Here is an 18,283-nt window from a genome sequence, read left to right as displayed (position 1 = left end):
GACGTTACGATTTTACTGAAAAATTTAACAAGGTCGTGATTTTTTTTTTAAATGGGTAAATTTGTTTTTGCAAATTTGGCATAAATAGAGAATTTATAATTTTTTATTAAATTACTTTCGATTTATATTTATAAATATATTATACTACAAATATGAATGAAATTATGTTATCTTATTTCTGAATCCTTTTTCGGCATACATTTTTACAATTAAAATTATCCACAAAACAATTTGGAGTTAATTTCTGCTAATTTGGTAGCAGTTCGATCCAATTTGGTTTCAATTTAATTACAAATTTGGTATCAATTAGCACTAATTAGATATCAAGCTACTTAAATTTAAAATAATCCAATTTGGTATCAGTTTGATGTAATTTAGTATTAGTTGAATCCATTTTGATTCCTCATAGAAAACTTTATTGGTATCAAGTTCTTTCAAAATTTTGGTATCATTTTGATAGCAGTAAAGGCCAATTTGGTTTTAATTCATTTTCAATTTTTTCCGATTGGTCATTTTGTTTATGAACAATTTTATATTAATTGTATTAATTTGATATCAATTTAATATCAGTCGGAGCTGAAAAATTTGGTTTCAATTTAAGAACATTTTGGTATCAAATTGATAGAAATTATAAACAGTTTGGTCCAGTTTAAACTAATTTTTTATCAATCTGATGCAATTAGGTTGCAGTTTGATACAATTGCTGTTTGATCTATTTTGTTATCAAGTTATTCAAATTTTCGTATCAGATTTAATAAATTTAATAAATTTTAATAAAATTTTTCAAAAGAATTCAATTATTTAAAAAAAATTTTATTAAAATTCTACGCAAACATCTAATTATTTTCATAAATGATAAAATAATTTCACAAGAGTTCTATTATTTACAAATTTTTTTATAAATTTCTTCGCAATAATTTTATTATTTTCATAAATAATCAAACTTATCAAAGAATTTCAATTATTTTTAGTACAATTTTCATCAAATGCCTCGAAAAATGTAATTATTTTTAAAAAATTTATTAAAATTCGTCGACAAAATTTAATTATTTAAAAGTTTGTTGATAAAATTCTTTATGAGAATTCAATATTAAGAAACATTCAGGTTTTTTTTAATTATTGTAAATAATTGATTAAAAGAAAAAGGTTAGTTAAAAATTCTAGAAAATAATAATTGAATTAAGGGAAATAATTTTGAAGAAATTACAGTAAAAATATTTTTTATAGTAGAAAATAATTATCTTATTACTCGGTTATCTTTAATTATTATAAATTGTTGAATTTCAAAAAGATTTAAATTTTAATGTTTTGAAAATCTTAATTCTTATGGAAAAATAATAATGATTAAATTTTTTTTTTAAAAAAGAAGTTATGGCTGTTTTCGAATAATTTTACAGTTAAAGAAATTCGTAAATAAATGTAATGGAACATTTTTTTGAGTATCTAATCATTTTTAGAGTGAATCGCAGAATATTCTTTAGGTAAAAAGTCAAAATTTTGTCTGGAAATCAGGGAAAAGTTAGGGAAAAACAAAATTAAATTTCTGTGGCAACTCTGATTAAAATCAAATCATTTTAAAAAAACTTTATGGAAGCTATGTGGTAAAAAATTTGAATTATATATGCAAGTTGTATAAACAAATAAATTTTTATTCCCTTTTTGAGGAAAAAAATTCCCCTTTTTACCTTTTTCGAATAAAAAAGGTACGGTGATGCCTGCATTTCACTGAATTTGGTAGCACATTAAATTAATTTGGTATCAATTTGATGGAATTTGGTATATCAGTTTGATTCCATTTGATATCATTTTGTTGTAGTTTGTAAGCAGTTTGATTCTATTTGATATTAATTTGATCCAATTTGGTATTGATTTTATTTTGAAAACTTTTACAATTTTGATTTAAAATCGTCAAGGTTTGCTAGGTTAACTAGAAATAGTTTGAAAACTTTTTTTTTGAGCTTGAAAATCTTAAAAAGATCATAAACCCTTTTGAGAACAGCTAGAAATTCTAAAAATTTTGACTAAAATTTTTAATTCTAAAAATTATCCCGTTTTTCCTATAATTGAACAATCGTTTGAAGGTTTTTCACCTACATGAGTAAAAAAAATGAAAATTCCGTCTAGTTCCCAACTCTGATTGAGTAATCAATCTAAAATTAAAAATTCAAAACGAAAATTCGTATTCTAAATATTCTAATGTTATTTAAATTCGGATCCTCCTACTGGAAGTAAGTTTAATAGTTTGACAAGAAATATGAGACAATGTATAGGGTAAAGGTAAAGGTGCGGCTGATGAAGAGAGGAGAATTTAGTTATATAGTTTGAGAGACGCCTTGGAAAAGCGTTAACGACTTCCTTGAGCCGTTGGCGTTAATCGAGGACTGAAGCGCGGTATATTTTGTTATGTAGAAGGTTCTCGTCGTCGTATCGCGAGATTTGCTGATGTCGATTCAGGCCAAGGCGGAACTAGATGGGTAGAGAGGAAGTGTAGAGTATTCTGAAGGGGGTTTTGGTGTTCAGGTTTGGATAGCATATATAAAAGAGGGTGAACGTGGCGTAGGGTGGGGTGGGGTGGGGAGCGTATGCATTTCTCGCGTAACTCGGAAGTGCTTTATTTCCATATTGAGCCCCGTTTGCCTGTGCCGTGATACACGCCGACATTCATATGTGATCTCAAGAGGCAAGTTGTTGCCTCTGGGGCGATATATTGTATACACGGAATACAAGGTACCAACTCTTGCATATGCACACACTGAGACTCTGTGGCTGCGAATAGCCGGAGGGAAAATTACGTCCTCCATTCCGGCCAGTTACTCCGGTGCGGTGCGGTGCTCTACGCTCTGGGTCAAGTCTATCGCACGGAAGGTCGTTTACATCGTACATTTCTTCCTCTTCTTTCTCTTCCTCCTCCTTCCTTCCTTCCTTCCTGAGGTCTCTTTTTCTTCCTACATTTATTGCTACTGACTTTCGCTTAGCCGATCTTCATTATTCTTTATTAACATAATGTTGCATTTCATTAATTTGAGAATTTTTACGTTTTGGAATTTAAGGAAATTTAATGTTCTAAAAATTTTGAACGAATTTATGCAAATGAATGAAATATTTTTTCAATATGAATCATGAATTACACAAAGAAATAAAAATGGTAGCAGTTTGATTAAATTTGGAATCAATTTGATAAAATATGGTATCAGTTTGATTCATTTTAGTGTCAGGTTACATTAAATTTTGTTATCAATTTGAAAGCTTTTATTACCAATTTGATATCAATTTGTTGTACTCCTGTAACAGTTTAATTCCTTCAAATTTATGTCATCAATTTGATAGTTGTTGAAACCAATATAGTATCAATTTCTTCCAGTTTGATTACAGTTCGATACAATTTAGTATCAATTTGGTACAATTTAGGGTCAGTTTGATCCATTTTAGTATCAAGGTAATTTAAAATTTTATATTTTATTTCATTTGATAGCAGTTACAGGGTTGCCACAAATCAGCGAATTCAGGGATTTTACTGAAAAAAATTAAATTTTTTGAATTTATTTAAGAAAATTCTGAATTTTGGTGTCTTTTTTGTTTGCCTCATATTTTATGAAATTGCAAAGAATTCAAAAACAAATCCTTCAATTTTTTCTATTTCTGATAATAATTTCGTTTTAAATAACTTTCTTAAACAACTATCATAAAATTATTACTTAGAAATTATTTAATGAATAACTTTAATTCAAAATTTTAAAATTAATTGGATTTCACAAGAGTTGCGTTTACAATCTTCATAAATAGATAAACTTCAAAGGTTTCAATTTAAAATTTTAGAAAATATTAATTTTTAATGGATTTTAATAGAAATTTTAAGAACAACTGATTACAGAAATTCAATTATTTTCGTATAAATTCAATTCTGTTCAAAAATTTAAAATAATTCTTATTAAAATTTCAATTATCTTTATAAATAATAAAATTCTTCTCCGAAATTCAATTATTTTCAAAAAATTTAATAAAATTCTTGGCAAAATTTCAATTATTTTCAAAAAATTTCCTCATTTCAATTATTTATAATATCTACTATTTTAATAAAATTTTCTAAAAAAATTCAATTATGTAAACAAAATATTAATAAAAATTTCACAGGAATTCAATTATTTATAAAATTAATAAAATTCTTCGCAGAAATTCAATTATTTTCAAAGACTCCAAAAAAAATTGTCAACATTTCAATTATCTTTATAATTGAATAGCAAAATTCTTTGGCAAAATTCAATTATTTTCAAAAAATTTAATAAAATTCTTGGCAAAATTTCAATTGTTTTCAAAAATATTCCTCATTTTAATTATCTTATAATATCTACTATTTTAATAAAATTTTCCAAAAGAATCCAATTATTTAAACAAAATATAAATAAAAATTTTACAGGAATTCAATTACTTATTAATTTTTTATGAATTTCTTCGCACAAATTCAATTATTTTTAATTTTTTAATAAAGTTTCTCGAAGGAATTAAAATGTATTCAGAAAATTAAAAAAATAAATTTTTCTCGAGAATTCACTTATTCTCACAAATAGAATTCCTTACAGGAATTCAATTCTTTAAAAAAACTTTTAATAAAATTCGTTGCAAGAATTCAATTATTTTCATAAATGACAAAACTTATTGCAGAATATCAATTATTTTTTGTATAATTTTAAATAAAATGATAGAAAATTGCATTTATTTTTAAAATTGTTTTTAAAATTCGCCGAAAAAATTCAATTATTTTTAAAAGTTTTTGATAAAATTCTTCATAAAAATTCAATTTTAAGAAATATTCAATTATTTAATAAATTATTTATTTTTTTATTTAAATAATTGAATTTTCGAATAATTTACTAACAAAAATTGATTAAAAAATTAATTTCATTTAAAATTTTAAATTATAAATGAATATTAAAAGCATTATAGCGTGAATTTTTATTTAATTTAATTATTTAAATTTTTGATTTTATCACATTTGGTAGCAGTTTAAACCAAATTTTTAATTAATTTGGTTTTACTTGATAGCTGTTAGAACTAAATTTGGTATTAATTTAGTTGAATGTGGTTTGACTTTGAACCAATTTGGTATGCCTCAATTTGATCTAATTGAGTATCAGTTTGAACCAATTTAGTACCAATTTAGTGCATTTTGGTATCAGTTAGATTCAACTGGTATCAATTTAATTGAATGTGGTAGCACTTTGAACCCATTTAGCTCCAATTTGGTGAAATTCGGTATCAGTTTGATTCAATTTGGTATCAATTTAATGCATTTTGGTAGCAGTTTCATTCAATTTTTATTTAGTTTTATCATATTTGATATTAATTTATTTCCAAAACCTAAAATTAAATTCCGATTATAATGATTAATGGTAACTAGATTAATCAGAAATATTTTAAGAACTTGTTTTTGTACCTTGAAAATAGTAAAAATACCGTTTTTTAAACAATTAGAAATTCTAAAAATTTTAAGTTTTAATTGACACAAAGTAAAAATTATTATAGAAAGACTTTATTTCTATTATTATTTTCTATTTTCTATTTTAAATAGATTTTCTATTTTAAAGAATAAATTTGAAAATCCTAATTATTTCAAATTAATTTTTCGAAGATAAAGAGAAAAATAAAGAAGTAGAAAAATTGTTTTTTTTCAACAATTTTATTCAAAAGTAGGTATCTATTTCGTCAGTGTTAGAAACAAATTCATGTAAATTTATCAATTAGAATAAATAGAATAAATTAGATTTTCATCTGTTTAGAATAAAAACGATAATTAAAATTGTATAAACATTAGGTGTGGTGTATTTTAAGAAGCACTTCTTCGAATAATAATTAACTACCTTTCATTTGTAACGGAAACTTTGGTGAAACTTATAATATGTCATTCAGTAACGATTCCAATCTTCTTATGGTAATAAAAATGCAAATTCTCCTTCATGGAACTGTGAACTCAGCTTTGTCTTAGATTTCAAATCATTCAAGAAGGTGAATGAGGTTTACTTTAATGGCAAGACATTAATTTTCCTCTCTTTATTGTATACACTAAAAATTTTTTACCAAATTACGAAAAATTTTATTTATAAAGAACAATAAAATTTTTTACACTCAACATTAAAACGATTTTTTAGTTATTAAAAAAAAATTTAAATTCTAAAACATTTAAATTTAATTATTTAATTATAAAGTAAAATTTTTAAAATTGGAATTAAAAGAAAATTTCAATCAAAATTTTTAATTTTTAATTATTCGAAATTTCAAAACTTGAAACTCAAAAATTCAAATTTTTTAAATTTAATATTAATAAATGAATTGATTATATACAGTTATGTTTAGAGAGAAAATTTTAAAACATTCCAGAGAAAAAAAAACTTTTTTGTGGTTTCAAGAAAGTTTCTTTTATACGCAAATAAAGTGTTTATGTAAAATGTATTTATTTGGCACATAATGAATTGTAATGACTATGTAAAAGTAACATAAGGAAATAAATGAAAAAGGATTACAATTATTTAGAATATAAAAGAATAATTGCAATTTTTAATAATTAGGTGATGGTGTTCCTGAATTGAAAAATAACTTTCCGCGGGTAAGGAACTCTTTTTTCTATATAAAAACAATTATTACAAGTGAGATTTAATATTGTTTGCGAACAGGAATTATTTGCCTTGAGGCTAAAACGAAAGTTGACGCACGTGACTCATGACATTGAAAGAGATTTGTCTATAGATTCAAACAAGATTGTCGAGTTAACAAGAAAATTGCGATTTCTTTTAATTTCTGAATTAAAGAAATGGGAATAGAAGTCGTTAAATAGAAGTAACGCAAATAACGTAAATGAAAATTAGTGTCATTAACTTTATTCGCGCTTTTGTGTTTGAAAATAAATCATCAATCATTTATTTTTCAGATAATTATGTTTTTTTTTCTTGAGTGGGAATGTAATTTGCTGGAGTATTTGTGATAATTCATTTCTTTAGCTAGTAAGTAGCATGTAAAACGTTTAATCATTATTTGCTGGATTTTAATTTTGTTTATTTGGAATTTATCAAATTTTCATTTGCAATTATTTGAAATGAGTGAAATAAATGAAATTTAAATTATAGTTAACATATTAGTACCAATTATATATGGTGTATAATTAATTATAAAATTATTTTACTAGGATGATTCTATATAAATCATTAATTTTTTTCCTGACCAGCTGAAAAATTTCTATATAGAATTTCACTAGAATTATTCTATAGAATCATTCTATATGAATTTTAGTGAATATTCTATAGAATTTCTACATGAATTCTACTAAATTTCAATGATTTTTAATTATAAAGAATATAAACGTCGTGAAAAAATTTTTTTAACATTATATTATTATATGATTGCTACAGGGCTCGAACTAGGTCTGTATAAATCCCGTAAAGGTCCGTAAATTTGATTCAAGTCCGTAAAAGTAAGTTTTTTTTAAAAAAGATCCGTAATTTGATTAAGAAAGAACAAAAAATTCCTAAATTGTACGATATAATGTGGAAAATTTTAGAGAAATTACAAATGATTGCAGAATTCAATAATTATTTTCAAAAGTAATAAAATTCTTTGCAAAAATTCAATTATGTTAAAAAACTTAAAAAAAACTTCTCGACAAATTGCAATTATCTGTATAAATAATAAAATTCTTCTCCGAAATTCAATTATTTTCTAAAATTTTAATAAAATTCTTGGAAAAATTTCAATTATTTTCAAAACATTTCCTCAATTTAATGATTTTCAATATCTATTATTTTCATAAAAAAATAAAAATTTCACAGAAATTCAATTATTTACAAATTTCTTATAAATTTCTTCGCATAATATAATTAAATTATTTTTCTAAATAATAACATTTTTATATGGATATTCAATTATTTTTCTAAATAATAAAATTCTTTTTAGAAATTTAATTATTTTTATAAATAGTAAAACTCATCCCAGAATTTTAATTATTTTTAATAAAATTTTAATCGAATTTCTCGATAAATGTAATTATTATTAAAAATTTTATTAAAATTCTTCAAACGAATTGAATTTTTTAAAAATTTGTTGATAAAATTCTTTATGAGAATTCAATTTTAAGAAACATTCAAATATACAATAAATTATTTTTTGTACTGAAATAATTGAATTCTAGTAGAATTTTCAGATAAAAATTGATTTAAAAATTAATTTCAGTTAACCCCTTAACTGTTTGAGGAAAATACAACATGATTGTCCCAAACTGCCCAGCGGAATCTGATACTTTTTCTAATAGTATAATATATTTAAATTATAACTAATTATTCAATTATTTTCTAAAATATCATTAACGACTCTTATAATTTCTTATAATATTGATATAAAGAAAAATATCTATCAATTTATATACAAATTATATTTATTTCGAGTGATAGTGAACACGACCCACGGGTGGGTCGGAAACAGTTATGGCCATACTTTTTCACGACCCACCCGTGGGTCGGAAACAGGCAACGGGTTAAAAACAAATGAATTTGAAAATTCTCAAAAAGTTACAAATTATTGCAATCTAAGCAAACATTAAATTATTTCCATAAATAATGAAAATTTCACAGAAATTCAACTATTTACAAATGTTTTTTTAAAATTTTTTGCCAATAATTCAATTCTTTGCATAAATAATAAAATATTGTACTAAGATTCAATTATTTTCATAAATAATAAAACTCATAATAGAATTTAAATTATTTTTAATACAATTTTAATCGAATTTCTCGGAAAATGTAATTATTCTTAAAAATTTTATTAAAAATCGTCAAAAGAATTCAATTGTTTTAAAAAGTATGTTGGTAAAAAATTTTAAGAAGCATTCAATCGTTCAATAAATTATTTATTTTTGTATTTAAATAATTGAATTCTAGTAGAATTTTCTAATAAAAATTGATTTAAATATGAATTTCAGTTAAAATTTTCGGTAATAACTGAATATTAAAAGCAATACAGCGTGAATTTTTAGAAATAATGGAATTTTGAAATTAATTTTTTTGAAAAAGTGTATTTGAATTTTTTTAATATTATTTGAAGTTTTTATTTTATAATATATATTTAATTGAAGAATTTCCGAATAATTGAAATTTTTAAAATTGAATTTTGTAAATAAATGGATTTTGAAAATTGTAGAAGAACTTTTTTGAAAATTAATTGATTTAAGGAAAAATTTTAGTAAAAATATTCTTAAAAATAATAATTGAATTGAAATGATGAAAATAATTTTAAAGAAGTACAATATTCTTATAATATAAAATAATGATTTTATCAATTTGACATTTTCAATTATTATAAAACATGAGGAAATCGATCACTCCGAGTCGAAGACTCGGAGTACATAATCGATATCTTCATGTTTTATAGTTATGAAAAAATTTAATTTATACTTTTAAGTAAAATGTTCTGTTATTTGACTCGGACTGGTTATATTTTTGTTTTTTAATTTTTAGCTTTTTTAGCTTTAATTTTGCCTGAAAATCATGATTTCCAGGCGCAGAATTTTGACTTTCTCTCTGACTCTAAAAAATATTCTGATTCACTCTATAAAAATTATGAGAAATGACTAATGAATTAAATTGAATTAGAGGAAATAGAAAATAATAAAAGTTTCAACTAAATTTCGCAAAAAATAAATTTATACAAAAAAAAATTTATTTTAAACAAAGTTTTTAAAATTTTTTTCCAAGAAAATAGTCGTTATATTGGGAGTAGAGGGAAAAAAAATCTATTGTAAGTCTAATCGAAAAATCTGTTGGTTTTGGCTCAGGAGAGAAGCCGTAAATGCAAAACAGGGAAACAATGAAGAAAGGAGAAGAGAATCTGCGAGTAATTCCATAAAAATCGGTGAAATATGCATAGTAGCTTGAAGCGAGTCGCGTCGCGACGTCCCAAAGCGTCTCTAAGGATATGAGAATCCCGACAAGGAAGTGTAGTAGCTTGGGGGAGAGATCGCAGAGGCTTTCGGGGTGGATATATAGTGTACACATATATATATATATATATATATATATATTTTAGGAATGAGAGATAAGGGCGGAGGTGAGGTCAGGGAGTGAACATTCGGAAAATCTTCTCGAACGAAATCTAATTTCGTCGCCAGGGCAAAACTAAGCTATTTTCCGTACAATATGCACGTGCATGTGAAAATTTCGTTTTCTTATAGATATATATGTATATGGATTTCCCCTTTTATTTGGCACCCTCTTAAAAAAAACCGTTTTTAATGGTTGTCAGAACTTCAATTTTATCTTCGTTTCCAAGTTTTCTTTTTTGACCCCTCTTCATGTGGGTGAAAATGAATTTATTTATTTATACATTTAACGCGTATGTGGTAAAATGTTTCGATTATTTTAATTTTCTTTTTATGAATTTTTGAAATCGGTTGTAATTATTAATTTTTCTTTTTTGAATTTCGCGCCAATACAGTTCTTTAAATTGCCGCCTAGAGGGCATGAAAATTCTCTCATAAACGAGATGAAGCGAATTGAGTTTTTGTAATTTTTTGTGTTGTCTCAGGTTAGGGAAATCGGGTTAAAGTTAGGGGAAGTAGAATAGGTCAGGAAAATCAGGGAAAAGTCAGGGAATTTTATTAAAAGTATTGGAAAAAAATTAAATTTTTTAGAATTCACAAAAAAAAATTCTGAATTTTGTTGTTTAGAAAGCTTTGAAAACATTAAAATTAAAAATTAATTAACATTTTAATTAATTAACATTAAATACTAATTAACATTAAAAACATTAGTTCTTCTTAAACTTAAATTTGTTTGTCTTATAAACTTTGAAATCTTAAGAAAAAAATAAAAAAAACAAATTTTTTATTTCTGAAAATATTTAAACGTTATAAAATATAAAATTTGATTTTTTAAAAGTGATATAATTCTCAAAAAACTATTGTAAAATTATTACTTAAAAATTATTTTATGAATAATTTTAAATAATTTTTTTTTAAATAATTGGACTTCGAAAGGTTTCAATTCTAAATTGTAGAAAATTTGAATTTTGAATGTATTCAATTAAAAATTTTGTTGACTTTTAAGAAAAATTTATTTATTTTCTAAAAATCTTAATAATATTCAATAAGCAAATGTTTAATTATTATTAAACACGATTATTTTAAAAACTTGAAAGAAATTGTTCATGAAATTCAATTACACTACTTTTAAAATTTTCATTTAAAATTATTACCTAAGAAAACTATTATTTAAAAAAAGAATTCAAAAATTTTCATAAATAATAAATATTTTTTAAAGGAATTCAATTATTTTAAAATTTGTTGATTTAATTGTTTTTAGAATTCAATCACTTTCAATACATTAAGTTTTAGATTTAAAACATTTATAAAGAAACATTATTTTAAAAATTAGAAAACAGAAAAGCGAAAACAACTATTTCGATTAATTGATTGCAGAAATTCAATTATTTTCGAAAGTCATAAAATTCTTTGCAGAAACTCAATTATGTTCAAAAACTTTAAAAAATTCTCGTCAAATTGCAATTATCTGTCCTACAAATAATAAAAGTATTCTCCGAAATTCAATTATTAAGAAAATTGTAATAAAATTCTTGTCAAAATTTTAATTATTTTTAAAAATTTTCCTCAATTCAATGATTATTAATATCATACTATTTAAATAAAATTTTCCAAAATAATTCAATTATTTATAAAAATTTAATAAAACACTACTCAAAAATTTAATTATTTTCATAAATAATCAAAATTTCACAGAAATTCAATTATTTAAATTTAAATTTCGTTTAATTTGAATTGTGGATTTGAATATTATCCAACAACTTTTTCAAACATTATAAAACATAATTGATTTAAAGAAGAAATATCTTTATAAATAATTGAATTCTTCTCTAAAATTCAATTATTTTCAAAAATTCTTGTCAAAATTTCAATTATCTTTAAAAATTTTCCTCATTTCAATAATTTATTTTCAATATCTCTAATATTTTATTAAAACTACCAGAAGGAAATCAATTATTCAAAAAAAATTTTTAATAAAATTGTACGCAAACATTTAATTATTTTCATGAATAATAAAAATTTCACAGGAATTCAATTATTAAAATTCGCCAAAAGAATTCAATTATTTAAAAATTTAGTAATAAAATTCTTTATAAGAATTAAATTTTAAAAAACATTCAATTATTCAATAAATAATTTATTTTTGTATTTAAATAATTGAATTCTCGTAGAATTTTCCAATAAAAAATGATTTAAAAATGAGTTTTAGTTATAAAATTTTAGATAATAATTCAATTCAATTTTATTATTAGATCAATTTGTAAATAAATGTAACAGAATATTTTTTTTTGAGTAAAACTTTTTCCTTTATTTTCGAAAAATTCAAAAATTTTTAATTTCATTTTAAAATAAAATTTGTAATTTATAAAATAAATAGCGAATTTAGAAACATTATTTTCCTTTATTTTTTGCATTTTTCAAAATTTTTAACAAAATTTTGATTTAAAATTAAAAAATGGTCTTATATCATCACCATATAAAAATCTGTTTGAAAGAAAAATACTTTAAATGTAAAATTTTTATCTTTTTGGTAGTTGGAAAATTAAAAAGAATTTTCACAGCCAAAGCTTTATTATCAGGGCAGATATTTTTTTTAACATTGGACTGAAATTCTATAAGTAATGGCCTCGAAAATCCTGGAATTTTACATTTATTTAATTTAATAAAATAATTAATTTTCATGAATTAAAAGAAATTAGTTAATAAAATAATTAATTTTGATTAATTATGAAAAATTAATTAACAAAATAATTAATTGTCATTAATTGAGGAAAATTACTTATAAAAATAATTAATTTTCATCAATTAAAAAAAATTACTTAATAAAATAATTAATAAATTTTGATTAATTAAGAAAAATTAGTTAACAAAATAATAAATTGCCATTAATTGAGAAAAATTACTCATAAAAATAATTAATTTTCATCAATTAAAAAAAAATTTGTTAATAAAATAATTAATTTTGATTAATTAAGAGAAAGTAGTTAACAAAATAATTAATTTTCATGAATTGAGAAAAATTACTTTTAAAAATAATTAACTTTCATTAATAGATATTAAATGAAAAATTAATTAAAAATTGATAATTGACTAATAAGGAGAAAGTTAATTTCGAAAAAAGTTATATAATATTGATAATAGAGAAATGGCGAGAAATAAACAATTAATCTTTTTTTTAAATGTTATTAGTTGGGCGAGTAATCGCAATCATTTAGTTAATGGTGTTGGTTCGTTATTATTTCCGATTACAATTAACCTTTTCACTAGAGGTAATTGAAGGGCATAGGAATAGGATGGGGAGGCAGACCTGAGAGTGTTGGAGGGTACAGGTGGTACTCTCTGCCGCGCCTCTCTGATTTAATAAGTCTATTACCTAATGAACAGATGCACTAACCCACCCCCCCGAAGCCCCTTTCCATTTCCCATTCCCTCAAACCCCCCTCTCCTCCACCCCACAACTCTCTAAGCCAATAATCAATACTTTTAATTACTGCATTTTTATGAATTCGGCTGTAGGTTAATTTTTATTGAATATTAAATCGATGGTATCCACCGTCTGGTGTCTCACCACCACCAGCGCTGTGAACCAATTTGTCCATAATTAATTAATCCAATCAGAAATAAATATCATCTAGAAATTATTTTTATTTTTAATGTTGTAAAATAATTTTCAAAAACAGTAATAATAATAATAATTAATTACTATTTTTAATAGCAATTAATTCAATCAGAAATAAATATCATCTAGAAATGATTTTTATATTTTTATTATTAATGTAAAATAGTTTTCAAAAATAGTAACAATAATTTTCATTTATTGTTGGGAAGGAAAATGATTTTTTTTTGACATATTTGTGTAAATTTTAATTTATATACATCTGTTCTGAATTTTAAATTCAATTTAATTAAATGTTTCGTGTTGTTAATAAATATTATTTCATGAATATTTTCGCTAAATATTTTGTGAAATATTTTTTATATTGACTATTTCATATGATTTTGGATTTTTGCTGAATTTTCTTATTTTTGAAGGAAATGATAAATTATTGATGTTTGTTGTTATTTTCCTATTGAGCTTGTATTATTTCAATAATTGGAAATAATTATTGGATCGCGTATTAAATTACTTAAATTTTTTTCTACTATTCATTCGGAAAATTTATTTTCAATTGACGTCCTCATTTCTATAGAAATTAATTGCAGTACACTAATTTAGTTTATAATTTAATTTTGTTTCCTTGAAAAAAATAGACTTTTAATATGATTAAACTTTGTTTGGTGTAAAAAAAAAAGAATTAAATCGAATTTTCTTCCGCAACTGGAAGTGAATTTATTTATAAGAGAGAAACAATTTCTTTTTATTCTAAATTTTTTCTTATTAGGGAGGAAAAAATTAAAGAACGAAAGTTCTAAGCATTTCATTTGCATCTTCAGTGGCGAGTTGTTGGTAAAAAGTTTCTGGAAATCGTAGAAAGCAAAAAAGGAAATTTTTTTTTCTTTTTGCTTCTTTAAAGCTTTTAATCTCTAGAGACAAAGGCGTCGAAAAATGTGGCTTTATACTAATAGTCCTTTTTTCTTCTTTCTCCCCTGGAAAACTTTCACTTCTATCTCCTCCTCGTGAATATCTAGAGAAAGATTACAGAAAGAAATTAAGACCATTGTGAGAATAATGTATATGTTATTTTTATTCCTCCTTCTTTTCATTTTTTTAATTGCTGACGAATTATCACGAATGTACGATTGATGAAGGATCTTTCTTTTTTTTTTTTGGTGACAAAAAAAATATATATTGAGAGTATTCTTTAGAGTTTTTTTTAAATATTTGAGAATTTTTTCGAATTTTTAATAAGTGACATTGAAATTAGTCGCATTATTAATTTAACTAGTTTTTAAGTAAAATACTATTATTTCGTTCAGTAATTTTTATTTTTTTTACTATAAAAGTTTTAATGAAAAATTATTCAAAATATTAGTAAACATTTTTACTACTGTGAATAAGTGGCTCAATTTTCACTAATTAAAATTTAGAGAGAATTAAAATCTTAGAAAAATATGAAATTTTTTTAATTCAAACAAGATTTACTATGAAAAAATCAGTAAAGAATATTTAATTCAATGCCGTAAAAATTATAAAGAAACTTTTACTATTGTCATAGTCAAAACTAAATTTTGTGGAATTTCTGCGAGGTCTGTAAATTTTTATTCTTAATCAATTATTAAAATTGTATTAAATTAAATTTGTTCTAAATTTTGTAATTGAGAGTAATAAATAATTAAAATTTTAATCACCTGAAATTTTATTAAATTCAAAGATTAGTCGAATAAAATTTAATTACTCTCTGAATTTAAATTAGTAAAAAAGTTTACTAATTTGAATTAGTGGCTTACTTTTAGCTTTTGAATTAGTAAATTTTACTAGTAAAATAGTTATTTCTACTAAATTATTAGTGAAATTTACTAATTCTAAAGCACAAATTCAGTCACAAATTCAAATTAGTAAACATTTTTACTAATTCAAATTTAGATAGGTAATAATTAAATTTTGATAAATTTCATAATTTAAATTGAAAAATAATTGTATTTTTAGTTGATTGGAATCTTAACTCAATTGAAATTTTATCGAATTCAAAATTTAAACGAATAAAATTTTATTAAATTGAAATTTTGTTTTTTTCTGAAAATCAACTGAAATTTTCACCTGCTGAAATTTTATTCAATTTAAAGTACAATCAAATAAAATTTTATAACAATTTAAGTAATTTTTAGGACAATTTTTTTACAATTATTTGTTCATTGGTTCTTGTCGTTAAAATTAATAAATTAATAAAAAATTGCCCTAAAAATTACTTAAATTAATATATTAACAAACCACAAAAAATATTCATCTAATTCAAATTTCATAATATTGAAATTTTGAAAATAAAATAATTTACTTGAAATTATTATCCATTAAAATAGTATTTAATTAAATTTTTTAATTAAAGGTGATAAATAATTTAAATTTTTATCTTGGTACTACAATTTTAATCTTCTGAAATCTTATCAAATTTAAACGCATAAATCGAATAAATGTTTATAATAATTTGGAATTTTGATAAATTTTGTAATTTGAATTATTAAGTGATTGAAATTTTCTTTAATTTTAATTGCCGAACATTTTTTGAATTAATATATTTGTAATTTTTAATTGACTGAAATTTGATTAAATTTAAAGTTTCAATGAATAAACTTTTATTGAATTGAAATTTTGTAATTTGTATTATTAAATAATTAAAATTCAACTGAAAATTTCAAGCTGAAATCAACTGAAATTTTTATCTACTGAAATTTTTTTTAATTTGAACTATAATCAAATAAAATTTTATAACATTGAAATTTTGAAAATCAAATAATTTACTTGAAGTTTTCAGCCATTAAAATTGTATTTAATTGAAAATTTTTTATAAATTTTAGTAATTAATAGTGATAAATAATTAAAATTTTTATCTACTACAATTTTAATTGTCAGAAGTTTTATTAAATTCAAGTGCATAAATCGAAGTTGAAATTTTGTATTTTGGATTAAAATCTTGTTTAATTTTAATTGTCATACATTTTTTTGAATTAATATATTTGTGATTTGTATTAATAAATAATTGTTGTAATTTTTAATTGACTGAAATTTTATTAAATTCAAAGTTTCAACGAATAAAATATTATTAAATTGTGATAATGAAAAGTAGTTTAATTAAATTGAGTAGGGGAGAGGTACGCACGTTGAGACGGGTTCTGTTTTTCAGTTATAATTTTTAAAAAACAAAATTTAGCGAAAAATTCAAAATGCTTTCTTAAAAGTATTGTCCAGGGCTACAACATTGCCAAAGAAAGTTATTTTTTTTGACAAAATTGAAAAATTTATAGCTGATTTTTTAAACATGTTATTTTTGACCAAAAAAAAAGTGGTACGCACGTTGAGACACCGATAGTAATTTATTTTAAATTGAAACAAAATGAATAATTACGTCAGATTCTAATTGTTTGTTGTTTATTTACTTATTTTGATGGTCTTAGCTCAAAGAAAAAAAAATTAAAACATTAAAAATTAACTTAATAAAAATAATCAAAAAATAAAATTTTATTTTGCACAAAAATAATTAATCGAAATTTTTATATTTGCAATTTTTACAGGTGAAGAACATGTAAAACGCTTGAAAATTGTGGATTCAAAATCAATTTTAATGACAGTACTATTTTCACACCGTGAGCGTTTTAACCTGCGTACCCACAGTGTGTCTCAACGTGCAGACCTTGCCGATATTTTTTTAAAGCTTTGAAATTATTTATAGATGTTAACGTATGTCTAAATTTTTGTCGGAACTTTAAAGTAGAACCAAAATTGATGTGTAAATGTTATCCGCAATTTTTTCTGCCACTAAAAAATACATGGTAAATACACTAAACAGAAATTCTGAAAAAAACTTTTTTTAACTAAAAAATTGGTTCGCTCTAGTTCTACTGAAAAAAACAGGAGTTATTGCGCTTTTTTTGAATAAAAAGTTTGGTATTAATGATACGACAAAATGCCAATAAAATTTTTGGTATAATCAGTTACACAGGTTATAATATCTTAGTGTCTCAACGTGCGGACCGTCTCAACGTGCGTACCTCTCCCCTACTTTGTGTATAATTTGAGTAATTTATTAAATTGGAATTTTTATAAAATTTGTAATTTGAATGAATAGATAATTAAAATTTAATTCTACTGAAAATTATAATTATATAATTGTGTCATTATTTTATTTCATTATCTTAAAAGAAATTAAAGAAAGTGAAAGTCAAAAAAAAAATGGAAATCACACTAAATTCAAAAGCAATTAGTATCAAAAAGAGAAAAATGACATAAGATATTGAAAGAAAAAATACAGTCTAACTAACGAAGCAGAGTTAGAGAAAGAAAAAAAAATGAAGTAACGAGGAATAAAGATGAAAGCAAGAGAGGTGGAATGGATGTCGTTGGTAGCATAAGGGAGAGAGAGAAAAGGTTTCTGGATTTGCCCTCATAATTAAGCCGGCGCTGGTTTTTGATGGCCACTAAAAATGTCGCGGAGGGTCTACTGAGTGGTTAAGGAGTCTTGGGTAAGTTGGGTAGACGTTGAGGGTTCATAGGCGAACCATTTCCAACTCTTGGGGAGGTTGAGATGGAAAGTGATGGGTTTGCGCGCTCCTTAG

Source organism: Leptopilina heterotoma, unplaced genomic scaffold, assembly GCF_015476425.1.
Source record: "Leptopilina heterotoma isolate Lh14 unplaced genomic scaffold, ASM1547642v1 Lhet_51, whole genome shotgun sequence".
NCBI classification, from domain to species: domain Eukaryota; kingdom Metazoa; phylum Arthropoda; class Insecta; order Hymenoptera; family Figitidae; genus Leptopilina; species Leptopilina heterotoma.
The sequence above is the reverse complement of the archived record's forward strand: the minus strand, read 5'-3'. Positions refer to the sequence as shown.